Consider the following 25,694-nt stretch of genomic DNA (forward strand, 5'->3'; position numbering starts at 1 on the left):
AAAAATTATTCTGTTTGGTATTAGAATAGCAGTGAAATTATGTTTACATGCAAAGAAAGCAAGATCACTTCTAAATAAACAGAATATTCCCTTTCAGATATTTCCAAACAGAAATCATCCTGCAAGTGTACAATATAGGGTATCAGCTTACTGGGGATTTCTAAAGACATGGTGCTCCTCAGTCCTGCTGGACTGGCCGGGTCCTGGTTTCAGATATCTGTGAACCACAGCTAAACTGAACAGCTTTGGCACTCCACTACTGTTGTCTTTAAACTCCTGAAAGTAAGTGATACATTTCTGCTATCTGCTGGCAGGGAGGTGATTTTCAACTTTTCTACTTTGTCTCCATATTAATAAAATAAATAGGATTGGGTTGTTATTTTTAGTTCAGGCATGCAATTGTCTATGCTGCTTAATTGCTTGTGTGCTCCCTGACACAGTTTTGGCCTGTGGCTCAATCTGTCCTGAGCAATAGCACAAGTCAAGTAATATGAGATGGCAGTATGGATATGTATCCTATTTTTAGTGACCAGAATTAACAGTACAGTTGTGAGTCTTGCCATTCTGTTCTCTGGAGCTCAGGCTTTCCCTTTACAACAATGCAATGCTTCCTTTGGTCTTTCAGTGCCCCTCTTGGAGCTAACAGGCTGGGCTCTCAGGGTCAAGGCTAAATTCGAGCTGTCATCCAGGCTTCTTGAACCACAGCATGGAGCCTCAAAACCGAGGAGGTGGTTTGCATTCCAGGGAATTGTTAGAAATCACCTTGCACTTCCTCAGAAGTCTGTTTAAATTCATGGTGTTTTGGCGGGATTTTTGGTTTGCTTGTTTTCATTTAAGCTACTTGGCTTTCATATTTTTTTTAAAGGAATGCCTGTTTCCTTTTGCAATTCCAAACAGCAACATTGCTCATCTCATGACAGTCCCGCTGAGAGTGAGATGCTGAAGTACTCTTTTCAGGTTATTGATTTTTGAATAGAGAGTGCCAGTAAGCAAAGCAACTTCAAAGAAATATAATTTTCATGCTGTAGATCTAAGACCACCAGCTATCTTACCTAAACATGGGAAAGTGTGCTGCTAGAAAATAATTTCTGCTATTTTCTAGACAACATCAAATGAGTGAGAAAAGGCAGTAGAACAAATTAGGCCTTGCTCTACACTGTGGAGATAAACCATCTCCAACATTGAATTCCCAGTAGTATTGCCATAGAACTGTATTTGATATTGTAACTGAACTGAATGTTTTTATTTTTTCTGAAAAGACAGAAAACCTGAGTCAGTCCGTTTTCCAAAAAAAGTATATTAATTTTACAGCCAAGTATATCAGCAAAACAGTGGGCAAAAAGAAAAACATCCACCCCTTTTCTATGATCAACTCCCTGAGAGGAAAAGATAAGAAATATACAAAATACACTAAAAATAATTTTTAAAAAGAAGAGCAAACAAACCCCTCAAATCCACAAAGCATTTCAAAATCAAGGTTTAAAGTTAGTCACAGATTAAATAAATGTTAGACTCTCAGAGATGCTGACCACCCACAGCTCCTAAAAGATTTTAATCAGCAGTTTGACCCAGAAATGAAGTCATTTCCACTTGATTTTAAAGTCTAAGCAATACTGTTTTAAATGTGGTATGAGAAACTTTAATCAAGTTCCCAGATTTTTGTTTCCATAATATGACGAGAATTTATATCTAGATCTTGATTATAGGCAATAACCTGTTTAAAACTCATGTGTAAAATACCTTACACAAGAATGTCATACTGTTAAAAGTAATGTTTGAAGTTCCTTAAACTTCATGAATAAAGGTTGAATGAACATTGTGAACATGCATGACTTTGCCAGCAGTAAAGAAAAACCTTTGTTTTGGAACTATACCATAGATAGGTAAGGAAGGCTAAACTTAGTGTGTAAAGAAAATTTTCTTCTCGTTTTCTCAACATGGGTGCCAACCTGCCAAGGTTTAACCATGGAGAATTTTATTCTCACAGCTACCTATGTAAGTATAAAACTAGAACCTCTTATGCCATTTAAACTTGTGGATTAACAGCAGAACTATGCCCAGGAAACCTTGTGTTTATGTTAGCTAACAGAATTGAAAGGAATTTAGGGTTTTTGGTGTCCAAACCAAGCTGGCACAGGAAATAATATGGCGAATTTGTTATAGATGGATCTGCATTGACTTTGATTATGTTAGAATGGGACCCATGGCATTCTTTGCTCACTTCTCATTACAGAAGTTGTCTTCTAACTCATGTGACTATTTTGACAGTTCTTTTAGCAAACTTTTGATTGGAACTTTGCACTGAAACAGACAGTAAGTGCTTAAATTTTAAATTCAGCTTCCCCTTTTCAAAGGACATGCTCACCAGGTGAGCTTGGAACTTGTTTCTTTATTCTACCTACGTTCATGCAGCATTGGTTAGTTTGTCCTGGATGCACAGTCCAAGCACAAACTGTGATATCTTGTGCCTGGCAGCAGGGTCTCTAAGTTCAACTGATATGTCCATATCAGGTCTACCTCTAAGCTTTCATTGTACTTCTGTTTTTTTCTGAAGTAACTTTTCATCAGCAGCTAATTGCCTCTGACTTGGTCAGCTTTCAATCACAATTTTTTGACATTGTTTTTTGTAGTCTCCGTAATTCCTTACAATGAAAAAAAAGAGTAATCTACAGATGCTGCCTTGGGATATACATCTACAGTTTTTTCTACAGTCTCAGTGAACAAGTAATGACCATGCTGGGAAGGGGAGTTATTTAAATTAGATTCTGAAATATCCAATGTAAGAAAACAATCAAAACCCTCTCAGATTTTGAAGGTTGACACATGATTTCTGCCACGTTTTCTTTCCTGCTGCAGTTGCACTCCACATGCCTTTGTATGAGTAGTTTTTCAAATCAGAGACAATGTCTTGATGTATAGAACTGTTTCTCCATAACCCCATCACTTCACTTTTTTACTAGCAAGGGAGCATTCTGCTCTTCACTTTATCTTAGTGATTCTTTTATTTTCAAAGAATGTTTTCCTTTGTTATTTGAAATTTCTGTAAATTTATTTTCTCTAAAACAAATTTGATCTACTAAAATTTAAAGTCATCCACTTTCTGCACTTGACTTTGAAATTCAAAGTAAAACCAATATTTTGAGCTCTGTTTATATGTGACATGACATACCAACACTGGCTCTGATAAAATTTTCAAGGTAAACTATATAACCACTCAGAGATGGCTCTGAGCCCTCTTAAACTTCCATTCACAGCAACCTCGTGCACTTTTGGAGCTTGTCAATCTCCAGAGAAAGGAATAGATCCCTCAAATTACTGTGAATTGCTTTTCCAGCTCTGTTTCTACTTGAACTTGCTCACTTTATTGAATGTAAACTTGCTCTCCTTGCCAATTTAATTTCTTTAGTAATCTTCTTTTGGCTCATCTTTTTCTGGTTGCATTTTAAGTACTTTGTGTGGGTAACACTTCCTCAGAATCTCTTCCAGACTGTGGGACTTGCATTTCAGATTTAGCAACTGGATGTCTAGTTGATCCCCCTCTTTTTATTTATTTTTTGTTTTCTTTCCTTTTCTCTTTTCCCTAAAAGAATAGTTAGAGAGAATAGTTAATGTGCTGCAGAAAATTCTGCCTTGAGTATTTCCTTCTTAAAACAGTTTGTCTGTTTGACTCTTAAGGACTCTTAAGGTCTGCACATCTTTAGGTCTGTGGATAATTGCATAGAATTCATCCCACTTTGGAAGGAGAGGGAGTAACAAAAATTCATTAAATTATTTTTATTGAAAAAAAAATTAAAATATGCTTACCTATTTACTTCATTTGAATTAAGGTATTGCTAAAAAACCTAAATTGTATTATGGTACAAATGCATGAATTGAACTCATAGGATTGTAAAAGAACATTGTTCAAGTTGCAGGTTGGTACTTGTTTCATCCAGTAAGTCTGAAAATTAATCAAACCCCAGAAACTGATAAAACCTGTTCTGTGAATTTAGGGAAGAGTATAAAAGGGACTGTCCACAAGATCATTGCAGCTGAAGATAATGTTATCATAGATATACAATATAGTACAGCTTGAAAGGAACCTCCTGAGGTCAGTTAGCCCAGCTATCTGTTCAAAGTGGGGTTAAATCATATTTCTTTTCTTTACATTTCAACAAAAGTTCTAGAAAATAACAGAATCTTTCTATGAAAATAATTTCTAACAGATTCCAAAAGATTGCTGACAATGTTCTGTCACAGTTCAAGTTTAGAATGAAAAGTTTCAAATATGACTCACCTATTTTGTAATGAAGGGATTCAAAACAATTTGCATCAATTAGGTTTGTGGGGCTTCTGAACACAATCCATTATCAGAGTGGAAGCCGTCATTCATCTCCTGGTAATGGGTGCCACTAAATAAGGACCACTCTTTCAGATGTAGTTTTATTTTTATGTGCTTTATATGCTTTAGGAGGGGGGAAGGATGTTGTAGAAATAGGAAATATGGAACAACCAGTGTTGGAGTTGAGTTCATTGTCTACACTGAGTAACATTTTTCTCTAAGATCAGACTGACTCAAGAAGAGCTATAGTAAGGCAAGGCTTTTTTTTTTTTTTTTTACACAGATACCTAGGCATGCCTGTGTAGTGACATGTCTTTACAGACTGCTTCAAACATTAAGGATAAAACCATTTGGAGAACAGGCTGCCTGGAAGACAGGTCAACCCTGGAACAGGTTGCCCAGAGAGGTCATCAATGTCCCATCCCATGAAAAATTCAGGGTCAGGTTGAGTGAGGCACTGAGCAACCTATTTTAGTTGCAGATGCCCCTGTTCATTGAAGGTTGGACTAAATGACCTTTAAAGTTTCTTTCCAACCCAAACCATTCTACAGTTCTTTGGTTTGATTTCAATCCAATGTAGAACTTAGGTTTTCTTGTTCTTAAGAGCTCTAGTTGTCCCAGAAGAAAACAGAGTTTCTAACTCCATAGGACAAACTAGGTCTCAGAACCACTGCCCCATGTGACATTCTTGTAGGGTTTAGAGCTGGTTTCATGAGACCTGGAAGAGGAGAATCATATCTGTACCCAGCAGTCCTAAGAAAAAATGATTGGCCTATTTCTGACTGTACATGGAGTAACTTATACCATTATGCAATTATTAATAGGTGTAGGGTGTCTCATCTTTGCTGTAGTTATCAAATTACACAAGTGTGTCTGAATAAATCCTTTTTCACTAGTAATAACTCAAGCTTGTTCTCTCACATCCTTGATTTCATTTTATTCAACAAAAAGTTTATTTATCTTAGGTATTCATCCACTAGTTCAATTCAAAAGGAAGATCAGCTTGAAATGCCTCTTGAAGTTTAACTCTTCAGGTTTCACTTAGTTCTTTTTGCATTTAGTTTTTAACTTTATTTATTTATTTATTTATTTTACAAAGGCTGTGCAGATGTCAAGGACAAATGGAAAAACAATGTGATTTTTAAGATGCTGTCTAGATGGAGTTTAGAGCAACATACATATTTATATGTACACCCAGTGCAGTTCAAGGCAAGCAGTTCTAATTCAGTTAAGCCCATTATGCCTTCTGGATTTGATCCCTGAACTTTTGCCTGAACTGTCTTTTCAGGCAAAAGATCTTTGATTTGTCAGGTAAAGACAGTAGGCAGAAGATAAAAAAAAATCACGTTCATCAAATTCATCCAGTGGTACCAGTAGTTTTGAGATTCTGAAATATCTTTTCCTTTCAGTATGTGGCTTATTTTTAATTAAATTGGCAAGACTTCAATTATCTTAAGTAACTAAATACATTATGTATTCACTAAGAGACCCTATATTAAGTCTTAGTGCAAGTTGCACTTATTTTGACAAATTTTAGGCAGAAAATTTCTCAGGGGAGTCCTGCTTTCTGTCATTCAAAAAGCTTTTATAATCATTTAGTCCAAAATGGTGATGTAGGCCGAAGTTTGAATCCCTGGCATATTGCTATAATGCTGCATTAGCTTAATCCTTCATTTTCTTGTCAATTAAGGACTTATCTTTATTCACAGATTCACTTATCTGTTATTCTTAGACTATTTTAATGCTAGTAGTTAAAATCCCTTTGTTTATGGCAATAAGGCACCATTCAGCTTGTGAACTTTATAAAACCAACCTCTGCCAATTTTGCTGTTTGAGAATTGCTGTAAAGAAGTGTTCCCACAGTAATTACTTATTCCAGAGATGTTCACTAAAGAATGAAGTAAGGGGAAAGTGTATAAAACAATTGTGCATCGAGGCAAGTTTTACCCAGCACCTTCCCAGCATCTACAGGGCATTAAAACAAAAACAAAACAAAAACAAAACAACAAAAAAAACCAACAAAATTTTTTTGCAAAACAGTACACAGAAATCTGTTGTCTTTAATGCAGTTGCATATAGTGACTTTACAAATATTGGCAATTACTTAAGGTATTCACATTTAAATTAGATCTAGCCAAAAGGTTGGGGAAAAGTGAGGGAGGAGGAACATGGGGAGGGGGGTGGCAACAGCTTTTCAACATGGGGCTCAGCTGCCCATCATTACTCACTTTCAATGGTTTGGGTCATGGCTAGTGTCATTCATTTTAGTACACACTCAGTGACATTGAAGTAGGAATGGCCAGGCTGAGATAAAGAAATATCCAATAAACAAAAATTGTCACAAACTGTTTCCAGTTGAATATTTCTCATGGAACATAAGCTGTTCTGTGTGTTGTTTTTGTTTTGTTTTTGGTTTTTTTTTTTTAACTTTGTTGTATGTGAAAATATATTTTAATTTTAAGTGGGGGTAGGAAGGAAGAGAACGTACTATTAATATTCAATGGCACTTGTGGAAAAGTGCCATGAGTTTGTACTTGGAACATTTCATTACAGCAGTATTGGTAGAATGCATTTAGAAAAGAAAACTGTTGTTGAAAGCTTTTTGAAAACTTTAATAAGGCCAGGAGTTTACCCATGGCAACTGCCCCAGTCACTTCAAGCATCAACGACTAGAGAAACAACTAGCAAATTTGGAAGCTTCTATTTTTGTGCTACCTGAGCAGATCTGATGAACAAAAAGCATAAAAAACTATTATACTTTAAAATGGAGTTCTGCATTGGAGAATCTCAGTGTAAATGCATCATCTTTAGTGTAACATAGGAAAGAAAGAAAGAAAAGAAAAGTCTGTTAAGTTCTATTCACATCTGAATTTTTGTATTCATAAAGAAGTAGATGTCTTCTGCTTCTCAGACTTCAGGGGCCATATTTCATGACAGATAATAAGGATCTTTTCTTATGAACTCCGAGGTGATTGAATCCTCTTGCTTTTATCTAAGTGAAGAAGAAAATTAAGGAAAAGTGTGCCCATTCTAGGGACTTATTCTGAAGAAATTGATGATTTCTCCTGATAAGCTGCAACCCTCTTAGGGTGCTTAATTTTTTTTCATTCATTATTGCTGTTTTAGGAATAGAGCAAGAATAAATGACTAAGTAAAAAAACAAACAAACAAAAACCAACCAAAAACACTGCTTTGCAGTTAGTCAAATCCTGAAGCCTTGAAAGAAAATATTCAAAGATCACTTTTCTACAGTACTTTTCCTCTGGGAAAAGCTTTGCATACTAGTTTTAAGGACCAAGCTTAATAGATGTCTTCTACTTTTCAAAATATTTCATAACTGGGTAGTAACTGGACTTTAACCTAGAAAACTGGGTTCTCTCATTATTGGTTTTTGCCAAGGATGAACCATTATTCTGTCACTCACTTTTTGGCCTTCAGCTTAATTGCCAAGGATGACCTGGTGCTGCATTTTCTGCAAGATGGGAATTGTCAGCAGAAAGATCACAGTTTAAAACTGATTCCATCTGACTTTCAGGTATGCTACTTGAGACTAAATTAGTGTCTTTCTTGAGAGTGTCTGCTTTTGAGAGCTGTTCTATACTTGTCATACCAGACAGACAGACATTCTGTCTTTGTTGTGAACCACAGTGATCTCTAACCAGCAGAGATTACTGAGAAAATGTATGGCTGCTGGTTCCAAATGACCTGTATACTAAACCCTGAGCCCTGTGCTCATCTGCCTGGTGAACTCTGACTCCAGCTCTGCATTCCTCCCATGTTATTTAAAAGTGACATTTGCCTGCCAGAAGCACAGCATGAGCAATAGCTGTAAAATGTTGCCTAAGGATGGAAATGCTACTGAGATGGTTTCACAATTAGGTTAATTTTTCTCTTGAAAGGAAAATATTTTGCATGGCATGTGCTTGAAAACAGGCACTGTCTGTTACCACTGCCCTTGCCTTTTAATAATTATTGTTAACTGTTTTTTTGTTTGGTTGTTTGTGTTTGTTTTTTTTTTTTTAGAACTTGGGTTCATGTGAACTGTCTTTCTATTTTAATTATTGACTGTCTCAATATGTATATTGCTTCATAGGTCTAAATTCCTGGCTCGTTTTGGAAGGCATTAACATACACTTTTTTTTACATTGCGTAACACTAGTAGTGCATAAAAGCAGGTGATTTTGTGCATATGGGCATATGCAACTATGCAATTTTACAGTATTTTCCATGCCATTCCTTCTGTGGAATACTATGTTAAATGCTATTCTGATAATGAAAGTGTAGATTGTAAAGTGCAACCTTCTCAGCCACATCATTCTTCAGATTCTATTAAATTATCATTGTCTTAGCTTTTAAATGATCAGCACAGCAAATACTTAACTCTAAACTTCTGGATAATTCAGTTGTTATAAGCAATCATTTATAAACTGAATCTTCTCCAGTCTGTGGAGCAGTGAATCCAGCTGGCTCCTGCTATTAAGTTCTATGCAGTAATCCAAATGATAGGACAGGAGACAACCTGAGCAAAACTTAAGTTAATGCACTTTGCTAAGTGCACCTTTCTTCTCTGTATCAAAGGTGGTTTCTATTCCTTTATTGAATGATGAGAGGTCAGCAGAAACAAGCTGCCAGTTAATGAAATTTGCTTCTGACAAAGTAAAGAGTGCACACCCTAAGAATTCCTATTGATTGCCAGTTAGATCACCCAAGAATTTGCATTACCTAAATGAGCAACAGTGGAACCCAGGTGTTGATGCTAGAGAGTGGGAAGAAGCTCACTCACTCTGCAGTGCAGTCACGGGGCAGCTGTGCACAAGGGCAGCCATCAGGCTAAGGAGAACTGCAGCTTGGAATTCTTTCCTAACAGAATACTTTTCAGCAAGGCCCAGAATCTAGCCATGAATGAAACCCAGCTGTCTGAAACTGTAAGATGTACGTTTTCTTAGAACTGTACTATCTGTTCCCATGAACAGTATGGGCAAACCTGGAACTGGAAAGAGATAATATTTTTCTTTGTCTGCTGTTCATCTCAAAATCCAAAATCTGCTGTGAACCAGTTTTGAGAGTGTAATCAAGAGCACTGATTTGTTTCTAATAACTCCTGACTTATAAGTAGCTTCCAAAACATCTAATAGACAGAAGTGAAACACTAAAAAAGCACCTAGTGATGTTAAAAATTGTAATAAAAAATAATTTTTGAGAGATGGTCTCGGTGATTTTCAGTAGAAAAGTGTAGAACCTGAATTTGAGAGGGTGTTATCTATGCTTCAGAAAGCCCTTTAAACACATAACTTTCAATCTCATAAATATGCTTACCTAATCCTTAAATATGCTGCTTCTGGCACCTCTGCATCCTGTGAATTGCAGGCAGTTACAAGGATTATATCCCTGATGAGAGCAGAAAAAGGATGTTATTGCATATATTTTAGATAAGCAAAATACAGACATACACTGGAGCCACAGATGTCCATGCCTAGATCATTTTGCTACATGCAAATATGAGAAATGCAATAGATTCTCCTGTCTGGTTGCTTTTTTCAAACCTCAATATACGTTACAAATACAGCTGCATTAGTCCAGATACAGGTAATGTCTTTGCCCAATGCTTTACAGTGCATAACTTTAACATCATTAAATGCATAACGTTAAATTAACATCATTTATAATGAAAGCGAGAGGTTTGAGGCTTGCTCTGAGATTAAACAATTGCATAAAGATCTTTTTAAATATTAATTTTATATTTTTAATTTATCACTGTTTGTATTCCTTCCACTTTTATGACAAAAATGTGTTTCCCAATGACATAATGCAATTTTCAGCAGTTTCTTGAAAAAGTTGCTCTTGCTTCACTTTCTTTCCTCTTGCAATACTTATGAACTTTAGAGTATCTGGGTTTATTTTAAGCAGTTTTAGAGGCATATGGCTCTCCTGTCATAATGGATGTGAGATTTCCCAGACAGTATTTGCATAGCTCAGCCTGAACAACTCTAGAGCTTGAAGTTTTCCCTGCTCAAACTTTTCCTTCAGGTGTACTCTTGATGTGGATTTTGTTACACCTCCTTAAACATATTATATATGTGCAGGACAATATCTAGCCAATTAGTAAGATTATTCTTCTGAATAGAAAATGAAATGGTAGCAAGATTGTGCAGATTTCCCAAAGTAGCAAAATTCCTTTGTGAAAAGTATGGATATTTTAACATATTCTGAAAATGTGCTATATTTTTGCAGCTTCTGAAGTATGTTTCCAATTCCCAAGTATTTTAGCATATCATAAAAAAAAATTGCTACTTTTTTTTTTTAAGAATAATTTGATCACTTTTTTTGTTTGGGTCTAAGTTGAAAAGCTGAATTTGGTACATTTTATGTAAGAAAAGAGCTCAGACCAAAAAAAACCAAATCAAAGGCCTGTAATTCTGATCTGGGAAAATATACAAAAAGGTAGTATGAAAGGCTTGTGATTGAACATCCTCCTTTTGTGAAGACAGGAGAACCTATAAATGTAGTCCCTCTAAATGAGTGATTTAAGGTAATATTAGCCTTGTGTAGGCAGGGTCATGGAATATTGACTAAAGCTGAGGTAATTTGGGGCTGGGGAGGTGATAATTAATAAAGGGCAAACTGTACAGCTTTTTTATATATTTACATTCAGTGAAGACACAGAAAAGTTTTCTTCTGTTTAACAAAATTCCCTATCCCAGTACTGAGACTGTGGCACGCTCCTACACTCCTGAAAAATCTGTGAACCTCTTTACTGTCTCGATGGAGTACTCACACATTTGGGAAGGTTTTCCTGGTGTGAACAACAGAAGCAGATGGGACATGAGATGGCAACCATATAAACTTCAGTATAATGTCTCTTCACAAAGAGGCTGAATTAGTTTGCTTTTAGTATTCATGGGTCTCACTGCTTTCAGAATTATTTACTATACAGATGTTATTTTGTTGTTGTTACAGAATATGGGGTAAAATTTCTTTTGTTAAAGCAGGTAAAATATGTCTGATATTTGCTAGGCAGCAACAAAATGTGTCAGCCTGTCTGCTCTACAGAACTCAAGTGCCTGTTCTCCACCACCAACCTTTCATTTTATACTGTAAAATCTGTAGAGTAGAGTTTAGATTAGAGTTTTCCCGACTTCTCAATGCCAACATAAAATCAAGTTTGTTTTGTAACAGACTGGTTCAAATAAACCATTCTTTTATTATAAAAGGATGAGTTAGTCTGGTCTTTGTCAACTTTGAGAAAGTAGAATTGTATCTTTACTGATGAGGGAAAAAAAAAAAGGGGGGGGGAGAGAAAAGACACAAAAGAAAAACCCAATCCAGGAGATGGTTTAAATTATCTGTATTTTTGCACTTAGATGATAACATTTTGAAGGTACTAGATCCCTGCCTGTGAAAAGGTATCAGTTTGCTTTCAGCAGACTATTATGTTCACAACATATTTATGTGGACAAAACCAATAATAACAGTATTTCAGTGATCATTGACTGTTTTTTGCGTAATACTGGGTTTCAGTCATGGCTAAGATGTTCTTTGGATATAATGGAATGATGAGCTAGTCTTTCCATGGGCCGGTATGAGTTACTGCTTTATGGTTTTGGTACATTTTTTTCTTCAGCTGCTGGTTTTGGTAATGATCCTCCTGCTGTTCTGTAACATTCTGGTAGCAGTTACAAACCTCAGCCATGGAGGTTTAAACTCAGCTGTAGTAAAGGCTGTCAAAATTTAATCTAGAAACCCTTTTTAAGCTTATATGATTCGTTAATCTTTGTGGAGCTTACAAGAACTACAATGAATGGTGCTCAGCTGTACTCTGGTTAGCTGGCAAAGTCACAGCAATATGGACTTGAATATGGAGCAGTTTTAACTTTTGAAAGGGAATCCAACCCATCTATGGCCACCTGTGAACTTTTCATGGAGGTATTTCTACTGGAGGAATAACAGTTCATGTGACCTGTAGCATTAATAAAGCTTTAATAATTTGTTAAGAATCAATCTGTAAATGCATTTTTCAGCAATCAGTGTCAATAAGATAAAGCAGTGGTTAAAAATAGCTTTTCAGTTCTTCCTTTCATTGTTATGTGTATAGAATTATCATAATACTATTTATAAGTTGTGATTTTTTCACTTCTCCATTTCTAAAAGTCCTAGGAGTTCAGTATTGTAAGGTGAAATATAAAGGTAACAAGAAAATGTTAAATCTACCATGTGAAAATTACTGAGTGATTTAGAAAGGAATAAATCTTCACACTTTTCTTGGATTACTCTGGGAGGCTGAAAGAGCATCACCAAATTATATAGGAATAGGCAGGTTTGGAAAGGTGCTGTGAATGTTTGGTGATTACAGGAGTAATACCAAAGCATGAAATATTTGTGATGGGTCAAGTAATTCATAGGCCACAGACATAAGCTAACATGGAGAAGACAAGTAAAATAAAACCTTACAGAGGTAAAGAATGGAAAACATGGAGAGTAGGTCAGATAAATAGTGATGTTTCTTCGTCCTTTCTGTACTTACTCACTTTGATGGGTCAGGCAGTTGACTGTCCTAACCCAGAGGTCATATCTGTATCTTTGTGTTGATAGGTTGTGCTTTACTTTCTTGCATATATTTGCAACCTTTTTCTTGGGAACATTTACACTTCATGATGTGTTCTGTTGGCAATGATTTCCAGGATCTAGGTATGAGCTGTGTGGAAATGTACTTCTCTTGTAGGCTTTAAAGCTGCTGCCTAATAATTGTATTTGAAGATCTCTAATGGGAAAGAGGGAATAATCATTACCACATTCTCTATCCTTCTAGTAATTCTGTAGCTTTCTAATTTGTTTTCTGTTCTTGCATCATAGGTCATCCTCTTTGCTTTTCTCTCGTTGCCTTCTGGTACATCTTTTACTGGCAAACTTACAAGAATTGTTCCTGGACTTTATAATGCATTTTGTTCCTTATTCTTTTGCTTTTCAGTTTCTAATGCTCTTTTTGCCTCCCTCTCAGCATATGTAAGTATTCTTATAGCTATGTAGACAATAATTGTCTTAAGTCCTAACAGTCAATTAAGATTGTATCATTTTGTGTGTGTATATTTAATTAGGTACAGAAGGTATGTATACACTTATATATATACACACATATGTATATATATATGCATAACAATGTGTATGTGCTATGCCATGACCTGATTTGAAGTGTGATTGAAATTTGAGAGTGTTTGTTCTCCTGCCACATTGTGTCTTTACCAGAAGTGTCTCAAGGTTTCCACTGCACTGAAATACAAAAGAAGATTATAACACTACATCAGCAGCGCATGTGATCTGTGCTATGAATTTAAAAATTAGGCTTCAGGGTTCCTTGATAGGAATTAGGTTAAGTGCTGGAAGAATAGTTGTCACTAGAAAAGTAATATTGTTTGTTTTCCTGTCAATTTTTTTTGTTTTCTCCATCTAGAGCAATGTGACAGACAACTGCTCTCAACACACTCCACTTGGTGTGTGTCTCACAGGTCTAGTGGACATCAGAATACTTAAATTTCTTTATCTACTTTCTCTTTGGTGATGGGTACATCAGGCCCAGTGCCCTCAGGCAGCAGAGTCTGAGCCTGCTGGAGGGCCACTCATGGTGGCCAGGTCATGGCTAATCCACAGGCACATGGTGGCTCAGCCACTGCTGCTGGCACAGTGCTCTGACTGCATCCAGGCAGAAATGGGAAAAAACTGAGACACACTATCCTTTCATAAGAACACAGGTAAATACAGTCTGCTTTAAAACATGGTCAAAATTCCCTAAAATTTTCCTCTGCAGAAAATCATGGTAAATTAGAAAATTTTAATTCAAAATATTACCCATCAGGACATGAATAATTTTAAACTTTGCCTGGGAGTCAAACATAGTCTCTTTTATAAATATACAGGCTGCACTTGACCATATTGCTGTCATACCTGTCAAAATGTGCTACTTTTTTCCCTAATCCAGGCATCCTTGGAATGTGTTAGACTATTGAGAGTAGTCCAGGTGAATGTGTTCTGTTTTGATGTGTTTGGAGGGCAAATGTTGCCTGAGAGAAAGAAAAAGAGAAAAGGTTTCAGCTGTGAGGCTGGAAATTTCCCAAGAGCCATCCTTCCCACCAAACCCAGCGTGTCTTGGTCACGTTCCTCATCCTGCAGCTCCTAAAGTGGCCATTTCTGATCTCAGGTGCAATCCTCATGGGCTGTAAAACATCAGGCACTTGTGCTTTACTTTCTAATGCCTGGACTTTGCTGTGATTTATGCCCTAACAAACTAATTTATGTTTTCAGCCAGTGTGTACCCACCATAGGTTTTCTACTTGCCTTCATCCCAGCTCATAGTAATAGCGTAGAAAGCCAAACTTCAGTCCACATCTGTACCAAATTCTCTAAAGTTCCCAAGCACTTAAACTGGGGAAGACTTACTGGACAGTTCTTTCTATATTTTTAGTATTTATTTATTTATTTATTGGTTTGACTGATTTTTTTTTTTTGGCTGATTGGTTGGTTATTTATTTGTTTGTTTTTAACCACAATGAGATGGTTTAACGGTCTGGGGAAATGGCAAGTTCATGTGGAAATGGCAAATTCATGTGATTGCTCTTTTTTCTTTTGCACTTGTCCCTTTTTTTTTTTTTTTTTCGTTTTTCACCATAGAATGATTAGAATGTAAGGCGGCTGTTGATTGAGTGAAGTGGCTACAAGTTTAATGCAAATGTAACACACTTCAGAATTGTGCACTCAGTCCTTTCAAACCGGTTGGATTTGTGGGATGTTTTGGTTTGTTTTCATTTGGAGTTTTTTGTGGGTGTTTGGCAGTATTGTCGTGTTCGGGGCTTTTTTTGTTTGTATGTTTGGGGGAGTGTGGTGTGTGTTTCTGTTCCTTTTGTTGTTGTTTTCTTACATGCCAAAACACAGCTGCTGATGAGGGTGTTCCAGAGCAGAAAGGGAAAGGATTCTCTGTGCTACTCACGACCTGGGAGAGAGGTGTCTCCAATTCACTCCGACACGGAGGTATAAAAGACCCGGGCAAAACATCCTTCATCTTCTGAGTACCCTTTGGCTTCTGGTAGCTGTTTTCCCTCCACCTTCCAGAAGATTCTTGTTCCTGGGGGACGCAGGGGCTTCCCGAGGCGCTGGCCACTAGAGGATGCTCCTGGTCCGGCGTTGGAGCGCAGCACGCCCGGGCCGGGAATTCTCCATCCCGCCGCTTCCCGGCGGAGCTCCCAGCCCGGCTCCGAGGAGCGCTCATCGCCTCTGAGCATCACCGCAGCTCCGTGACACCCACAGCTCCGCTCTCCCGGGGCAGGGAAAAGCCATCCCATCCGCAGGCAAAAACTGCAAAGTACTACTGGCGATCAGAGAACCGCACTGTAGGAATTTGAGTGTTTTTCTTGTGGGGAAGTTCTTGGGCTTTTTTAGGTGACGCTCTCTACAGCGTGTTCGCAGTGTGCCCCACAGTATCAGAGTCCTGCTGTGGATGGTGCCACTCTGCATGTCATTTAGATGTTCAGCTATTTTATTTTATTTTTTTGTCCAGTCTTTTAAAGTGATCCAAATCTCAGTGCTTAATTTAGCTTTGAGGCTTATTTTTCAATAAATATAATGGAAAAGACATTCTTAAATAAGACCAGAAAAAGAAGACTACTTAGAATGCGTAGTTTTTCAAGAAAGGCACATGCATTAAATTAATTCCATATTTTAAATAAAGCACAACAAATATTCCCCCCCCCCCCCCAAACCCCCTAACCAATCAAACAAAAAACTGACATAATCAAAATTGGCTTTAAGTAAAAAGCAAAGCATGAAGTTAAAATTATATATGGAAAGGTCCCTTTAGTCCTCTACTGGCCTTCCAAAATATAGCATAAACAAGTTCTCTGGCATGTAAAGCACATGATTTTGTATGGCAGCATGAAAAAAAAAAAATAACATAGGAAGAGTATTGTTAAGGTATACCAAAGTGGAGTACTCAAAGGTTAAAAAATTGGCAGATTTGAGGTAATTTAAGATGGCTCATTTGTTCACGTGCACTAGAGCACAGTCTTCAACTCTGCAATTATCTACTGCCTCTTTCTTTCTCCCCATGTCCTCACCTCCCGTAGGATTCTGCCTTATCCAGACCCCAAGTTAGACCTGCCTAGGGAGCTTGTCTGGCAGAAGAGGCTATTCATTTCTTGCAGTTGGATGGTGTGTAGTAGATAAATCAAAGACTACAGGAAAGGAAATATATAAGTGAAAAGCTAGATAAGACTCTGAAAAATAGGGCTGTAGTCTTGTCCCTGCCATTGATGCTTAGCAAAGTCAGTAAATTTTTCATATCATCTGTGTATTCCCCAGCTTCTGCATGCTGACTGCGAGATCTTACACTCTGATTAATCAGAAGCTTGAACACCCACGCCTACTCCTGAAGTCACTAGAGAGTTGAGTCTACAGAATAATGAGTAGTGCTATCTTCTCTTGCAGCTCATGTGCCAGATGTCTCAGATTTGGTATACCTGTGTCTCTCTCCCTGAACATCTTTTGTCATCTGTACAAGACAGATGCTGACTTTTTCCAGGCTGCAGTAAAAATAACACGGCTGAATCACTTGTATCCTCTGATGATGAGCACCAAACAGCTGCCTGGGCAAAGAAAATAAATTTGTCTTCGGTACAGGTTTTGAGCCACAGATAGGAAATAAAGGGCAATGCAAAGGATTGCAATATGAGTAATGGAACAAAACAAAGTAGTGAACTGCTCTTAAAATGAGCATTGTCGATCTTGTCCATTGAATGAAGCAGCATTAATGCTGTGTGTTGAAGACTATGACAAGCTATTTAATAATCAAGCCCAGATAAGCATGTAGGCTGTGTTTATTACTGCACATTATTTCTGCAGTTTTCAAATACGTGCATACTGAATTCTGTATCTGGACTGACATTGCTAAATGGTGTATTTAGAGTGAAAGAAAGAAAAACAACCTAAGCACCCTCACTAACAAGAAGTTAGTGTTTTCTGCAGTTTTTGTGCAGCTCCAGGTGAGCATTTAAAATAAGGTTAACTTACATTTTTTTTCCTCTTCTGTTTGGTTCTTTGACTAAATTGTATAAAAGTGAGCTCTATTTCCTGCTGCAGGAATGAAAGAACTTGGTTGTTTTTACAGAAAAAAACTCATGTAGGAATGGGACTGTTTTCTCAGGTTGGGGAACCTGTCCCTGTTCCTGACATGATTGTTCTAATGAAGAACAGGGTTGCTGTGTTCCTGTCCTTTTATTTTCTGTGTTTCACTGCCTCTAAACAAAACACATGATAATTGTAAAGGAGGTTCCTGAGCTTCCATTACAACTGCTTGCCTTTTGCTATAAAAATAAACTGGAATATACCGGCAATCTAAATAGAGATAAATAAAAATGTTAGGAGGCCAAGTAACCAAGAAACTGAATTTATCTTCTTGAGTGATTTAGGAACCATACTCTAATTCCCTGCTCAAATTGTGTTTACAAAGACATTTCCTCATTCATTCCCACTTGCCAGGAAATCCTTCCAAGAAGCGTAAAAGAATGGTGGTGGCTGTGGAATGTATTAAAATATTGTTAGTTAAAGTAATTTTTCAGCAAATTGTAAATTCATTCTTCAAACTGCAACTTAGAAAAGATGCTGGAAGCTTTTGAAATATCACATCACAGAGGAAAAAATAAGGAGGCTGCAGAGCAGAATAGATTTCTTAAATCAGGTTAGGAAATTTCCATCAGTACCTAACATTTTGAAAGCTACTAAGGTCTAAGTTACTTTTATTACTTTCATGTTTTTCTGCAGTGATAGCATTTTGTTACACTATTGAGTGAGTTACAGTGTGTTTCCCTGGTCTTTTATGTTTGGTTTGATTTCAGTGTCTTGGCTTGAGGTTGAATATATCTTTAATAATGTCTTTTTTTAGCATGTCCATTTTTTATGCGTAAAAGTATTTGAACAACCTTTACTCTAATCAAGTGAAAGTTTTGTGAAAGGATATATAGAACTGGAATTGGCCCTCTTCATGGTCTTGGAACTGTGAAAGGTGGTGAGGCAGGAGGGGAGCATGGGATCAAACACTTCCCAGGGTAAGGTATTAGTGCTGGGGTTTTACAAATGTGTTGTTTGGGGAGCTCGGTCAAAGTGATTTCAAGAAGATTTCACCTCTGGCAGAGGTGAGTGACTGCCTGGGGTGGAGACCGGGCTGGGGCACCAGAGCCTCAGCTCATCCTGGTGGTGTCTGCTGATATGTAGTGGTGACAGTGGGAGCTCTGTTTCCCCATTTTTTTCCTTGTTTAATTCCAGGGAAAACTCGTTGTTCAGAATGGTCCTGTTGGTAATTTATGATGTCATGTGCAACCAAATATGCACTTTGGCCATTTTTTATGCGCTTTGCTAAGGATGGGTCACACAGTTTCACTGGAAGGTTTTAAAGATTAAAGTCATCCGAAAAGACAGCCCTGGTGACTGATATTCTCTGACCCCATGACCTACCAAAGGCCACAGAACCACACTAAATAAAGCTGTCTCAAGCTTATCACTTCTGCTGTGCTCTAACACAGAGTTTTAAAAGATGATCAGATTTGACTTAGAGAGTTTCGGGATTTATCTGGCATGTCCTTGACCAGACAGCTTTAATTAAAATATATTCTTTGTCTTTAAAATGTCATTTCTGTAATCGGAATTTGTCCAGCTTTCCCTTGCAACCAATTATTTTCTAAAAGTAGAGTTTTCCCACCTACATAACAGAAGGTACTTGTTGACTGAATCAGATTTATTTTTTAATATATAAAGCTCTCTATTATACATGGAATGTGATCTGGTAGGAAGACTTCCTTCTTTTTTTATGATAGAGTGAAGTCCTCCTTGTGAAGTACAAATATCCAAGAAAATTGGTGGGCTTCTCCCATCTGTGCAAGTAAAGACCAGTCCCAAATACTGCAATTCAACATGACAGTGTCTGTGCCTTCTTTCTGTATAAAAGGCATTGGAAAATAACTCTCCTCAGCTCAGTCCTTAAGAAACAATAATAGGATCCTTTTGATTTTCATTCTTTGTTGTCTAATATCTTGGCAAAGATAGATGTAAAATGCTGGGATAGCATCATTAGTCGCCAGCAAAGTGGGTACACCACAAAGAACAGACTCAGCCCCACTTGTAAAGCCCAGGAGTTCCAGCAATCATGTCATGATGGAAAGGACAGGACTATGACAAATGGAATGTTCCAATTTTCATGTGTCCCTTTGAGTTGCCTTAAACCTGGCCCCAGTACAAGCAGGGAGCACCTCCTGGTTGTTCTTGGCTTTGGGGTGCTTTGGGCACCTGGAGAAAGGGGAACACAAAAGTCCCCATCTGCTTTCTCATGCCCTTCTGCATGTGGCCAACACTCAGAAAGGTTATTTTTTTATTACGTTTTTATTTATTAACTTAGCCAATTTAAGTCTTAGATATCTGTCTTTACTGCTGTTCTCCAGTAGAAGGCCATTTTACTGTGACTTCATGCAACATACAATATATATTTAGCTCTGAAGATTGCACTTCTTGTCACTTTAGATTTTTAATTTACTGTGTTTCTTGCTGCTGGCACCTTTGAAACTCAGTGGAGCCCTGCAGGGGTGTTTCAATCTCCTGTTCCTATTTCCTTTGAGCTATTGCATTACAATCATCTGTCAAAGATGAACAGGAGTCAAGGAAATGGAACACCTCAAGTGGCTGACACTGCTGAGCAGATATCCTTCTGCTTTTGCTGAGTGTTTACATACCTCTAGATGTGGCTGAGCTGGATTAGATGCACAGGAAGCTTGTAACACCTTTTTAATTTTAGCATAACAGCAGTTCTGATTCTCTATAAAAATTATACAATTTTAACAACCTCTATGGCAACCTATGTATACAATTCCTTTATAATTCCTTCCATGAGTGCAGTCATGATGTTGTCTTATACCAGGCATAACTGCATGTGTACTGTGGTTGTACTCATTTAAAGTGGTTAAAAAAAGCTATTGCACCTCTTGAGGATAAGCTAAGGAATCAGTCTGAGAAGGAGGAGTCCACACGCACGGTTTGTATCCCATTTCCATTCCATAGCATCATCAGGAATGGGAACGTGGGCAAAAGGAACCATCACGGGGTGCTGCTCCCAGTGGTTGTGACTGACACTGGAATCAATTCTGTAGGATCTATGACAAGTATTTGGCAAAAGTTTAGCTAGTAAAAGTGATTGCAGCTCAAGGGAAATATACATTGGAATACCACAGAATACACTTTAAAGTACTAATAGCAGTGAAAGATTAGGTACTGCAGGTATCCTATGGCCTACAATACTTTTGAAGTAAGACTCTCCTTTATCTCATAATTTTGTTGGGGTGGGTTTATTAAATTAGGGTGAAGAAGACTTTATAACTATGTATTTTTTCTTATTCTAAAACAAACCACAGATTTCCTGCCCATGTCTTAAACATTTTGATGTGGCCGAATATTTGTTGACTCCCTGGTTTTAAACCCAGCGTTTTATTGGAAATCCCAGTTAAGTCAATTTCTTCCATGATTCATTTCACTTGGCAACAGAAATGTAAGCTCTTGGCCTCTGGCCCTACTGAAATCCTCCAAATGCAGTCTACATAGCAAGAGGTGAAGGGGGCAAGGCACAGTTTAATTTCCCAATAACATGTTAGGGCAGGCTTTGTAAATGTACTTGCTTCTGGAGTTTTCTAACACCCCTCCCTCTGAAACCAGTCAATTAGCAGCCGAGAAGTTGCTGTATTCAAATTGCTTACACGAGAGAGGTTGGAGGGCAGGGTGACACAGGACCTTCCTGCTAAATTGCTAATCCAAATTGGGCCTTAGTCAATCTTGGACAGAGTTGTCAGTGACCTACAGGAAACGAGTTGGGAGCTTCAGCCCGGCTCCCGGAGAGGTGTGCACATCACAGGAGCAATGGGCTGGCACTAATTGGCACCCTGTGTAGCAGCCTCAGCACAGAGCCAAAGGTCTGCAGGGGAACTGAGACTGAAGTGCTCTCTCTGCCTCAAAGATGGTCCCTCTGGGGTGGAGTTTAGGGCATGTTTGCAGTGTCATAGGCGGAATTTTGCTGTGCCTCTTGCAGTGCTAAACTGGAGCTGTGGCTTGGGAGCTGAGCTTCCCAGAGGGTTCGTAGGGCGTTGTGAATGTCACATGGCTTTTTAAACCCTGAAATCACTTCAGCTTTCCTTCAGGTATGAACATTCACTAAGCATTAACCTGACACTCTGAGGTGTCAGGTTCAGGATTTCACAGGAAAAGGGAAGGAGCGGGAGTGTGTATTCTTTCACGACAAAAATTTCTCAAGTCTGTGCTGAACACACATAACTACTTTTACTCTGCTAATTCTTTTTTTACCTGTTGGCCTCAGAAGGATTATAAGTTAGTGCTGCTTAAATAGTAAAAATATATTTTTTTCATGAGTAAGATTGTGAAGTTCTATTGATTATAAAAGCATAGTAACACATGACTATGTGTTTCTATTGCAACAATTCCTATTCTTGGAATTGTTCCCAGACCATACTAATTACAGAAAGTTTATTATGGGTATTATCTTCCCAATAGCCTTGCATTTAAGAAGTCTATTTCTTGTTTTGTAGTTCTGCTTGCATAGTTTCAGTCATTCAGGCAAGGTGGAAATAATGTCATGAAGACATCAGTCCATTCAAGATGAAGCACTAAATTAAGAAATGAGTGATGTACCTACCTAGTATTTTAAGCCAGATGGTCAGAGTACTGATAAAATACATTGTCTGAATTGGAAGTTGAGCAAATTTTCTCTTGAACATACAAACGAATAAGGACCAGCAATAACAAATTTTTGACTCTGTATGTCTGCTAATAAGAAAAAAATAGGTTTGTGTGATGGAGATTAGTTTATTTCACCAAACATCTGGTGTCTTCAGAGAGCAATTTTTGTCCATCCAGGTATTGTCTGTACCTATAGAGATGACAGAAAGGTCTGCGTAGAGCATGTATACTTCCAGAAATCGGAGTATACTATTTTTCCTTCATAGCTTTCCATCACTGGAGTTGCCAATGACCTGCTGCAATTTTTCCCCTGCTCTATCAGATAACTAATGAAATCAGGATTATTACACCCATAACTGAAGTGATGGAGTTCTGAAAGTAACACCCTTTTCTTGTCATACAGCAGCCCCCTTTCACTACCTCTATGCGCTCTCACTGCATTATGTGGTGCACGTTCCTCTGACAAATTGGAACAGCAGAGAAAGTAAGGCAGCACTTGCATCCCTGAGTTTGGAATCATCAGCTGTTACAAAAGGTCAGGGGGTTCAGGGATAGACTCTACTCTCAATATTGCTATACAAAAAATCACCCTGAAAAATGCTGTATTCTTGTGTTTTAATGGTCTGCACTGGAACACAGTGGTGCTCTAAGTGTGTAAAGCATTGGCATTTGCAAATTCCCACCTGTTGTTTCTGTTTCCGGAAACACTATCCCTGGCTGCAGTCTGGATGTTGCCCCGGGTGGTGTCTGACTCTTAACCCAAATCAAATAGTAATTGTTCAGACTCTGTCTGGCTCTGATGCAGTGGACAGGGAAGGCACAGCAGCTCTCTAGTTACCTCTTAGAAAGCCCAGGCAAGGATTTCCCTCAGGGAATCTTCAGCCTGTTGTGCCTTTGGTGTAAGGTTTCAGGTCACAAACCCCCTTGCCCTCCCTGCTGCAGTAGGGTCCAGCACAGTGATGAGCAGACTGCAGGATGTGAAAGACTGAGACACAGGTATGAAACTGTGTGAAAGGACAAGATTAAGTTTTCCTTTTTGCTTTTTCCTTGTTAATGCAAACCTAACAACACTGGAGCTGTAAATGGTTTGCCAGCAACTGAGATGGTGTTGCCACTTTAGCTATTAATGCCATGGAGGGGATGCAGTCATTGCAGGGTAGCTCAGATCCCTGGCTGCTGAAACAGAGACCCCAGCAGGTTGCTCTGAGAGGGCCAGCAGAACTGCTGCAGGTCCCAGCTGTACCCTCCCCTTGACTCCTCCAGCGACATTCCTGCAAGTTCTGATTGTACCCAGCTCACGAGCTACCCCTGGACTCCCCCATCCCCTCAGTCCCTCAAGGCACGGAGCTGGATTCAGCCCAGCTTGCAGTATCAATCGGGAACTCTCCTCCCAAGGTATTAAAGCAAAACTGTGAAACACTGATGATTCCTTGAGAACTGCTGACTCAATCCCAGTAATCCTGTCCATCTTGTGATACTGCAAGAGGTGACACTCTCCATGCCTACAAAATCTGACAGGTTCTAGTTAAGGCCCAAAGAAAGGACTCAAAGTGTGGCAGAGTTCTTGAAGGTATATGCACAGAGCACCGAGCACTGCAGGCAGTATGGTCTGCCCTGTTTGACTCAACCAAAGTTTATCATTGCCTTCCAAGGGCAGATAGGGTATGGGGTTTGTGCCTGAGACCCCCATTTATATGATGCTGACTTGACCCTATTAATTTGGCCTTTTAGCTTGAAGTTACACTGTTGCTGTCTTTCAACTCAATGGAAATAGTGATTTTTATGCTGTGGACCTGAGCAACAACCATTGTCTTCTGTGAAAGGGACAGAGAAGTAACTTCTCTTTAAAAATTTAATTTTTCTTTGGTTCTCATAACTGAACTAATTTGTTCATTCAGTGGAGGATAGTTGGATTTATAACTAGTAATTCGATTGAGAAATTATATGTACATTTTTTAAAAATATTTTCTGATAGTAGGAACAGTTACAGGGAGAACTCAGGTGATGATGTACTGTCTGGAAGAGGGAACCAGCTAATGAGGAGGGTCTCCAATAACAGTGATTATGAATTTTTGCTCTCTTCTGGAACAGTTTGCAGTCTTATTTTTGAATGCTAGATAATTTAATTGTTCTAGCTCACTTTCCTGAGTGACTAAGTTAAGTAATGTAGCTTTGAACTTTCAGGTTTTTGTATGGACCCCATACCATCTCTCAAAATGTTAATCCTAGGGACGACCAAAAGAATCCACTAACATGTGCACACTGCCAAAATAAATGATGTCTGGATTCCTGAGCTAATCTTTGCCTTTGATCAAGTGTATAAGAAAATTTATTTGCCAAAGTAGTGATGGAAAGATTTCTGATCATTCTGAAGTATCAGCTGCAAATAACCTAGACTTTTTGATTTTCAAGATAAATCAGGAAATGGGGAATATTTTCCTCCCTTTTCAATCCTTAGGTTCTCCATAGACAGCTTTATAGTAAAGCAATTCAGAGAGTACCAGTCCTTTTCTGGCATTATTGCCTTATATGTGAAATTGTGTGACACATTCTATCGGTGTCTGGATCTCTGACTCTGTTGTTACCTCTAAAAGTAATGGCAGAAGGAGATGGCAGTGTTTTTTCTTATGGTTTTTTCCTCATTGGCTATGTTTTTTTCTTTTTTTCTTGTTCTACCTAAAAGTTCATAACTCCCAGTGTTTCTGTGCTCACAGAAATTAATATGAGAGCATAGGAATGACATAGGAATGGTCCTGTCTGTCTTCAGGTGCATTTCCAGCATGAAACTTAGTCCCTTTTTTCTACATTTGACACAGAAGATTTTTTTTTTTTTTTTTTTTTACATTGTACACATCAAATAGCACTGTTTTGTGCTTTGGTTATTGCTGATTTTTCTGTGATGGTTTCCTACTTGATTTTTTTTGCCTTATGAAACCATCATGGTTTTTGCACTGTCCATTCACTTTATATTTTCATACATATTTATGGTTGTGTATTTTAAATGATTTGTGGTTGATTTTTTAATACTTTTTTAGTATTAAATATTTTAATAAATATTAAATAAATAAAATTAAATAAATTAAATATATAAAAATATATAAATACATATTATATATAAATAAATTAAATAATAAATATTAAATAGAAATTAAATATTTTAATACTTTTTTAATAGAACATGCCTTTCCATTTTTAACACATATGGACGTTTTGGTGTAATTTTGCAGAAATCACTGAAACTTGATTTTTGACTGTGTGTTAGACTTACTGAGGAGGGTGGTTTTTTTAGTTTTATTTTTGGGTCATTGCAAGTTTGGCTTTTTAGGTAAAACACGGCCTATTTTTTTTTTGCAAAACACCTTGTATGCATTGAATAGCACTTTCTTGTTTCAGGATTCTCTGATGTATACAACCACACATGAGAACAAAACTGAAAGACTTTCACTGGTTATTGCATAACACCTATTTGATAATGAAATCCATATTATATACTCTAGATGCAGGTTTTCTGATCAGAAACCAGGGTACAGAAAGCTTAAGTTGTTTCACTGAAGATTAAGGAGATCAGGGGTGGAGCTCTGCTCAAATCTTGAGCGTGTTACAAGTC

Source organism: Cinclus cinclus, chromosome 2 (assembly GCF_963662255.1).
Source record: "Cinclus cinclus chromosome 2, bCinCin1.1, whole genome shotgun sequence".
NCBI lineage: Eukaryota > Metazoa > Chordata > Aves > Passeriformes > Cinclidae > Cinclus > Cinclus cinclus.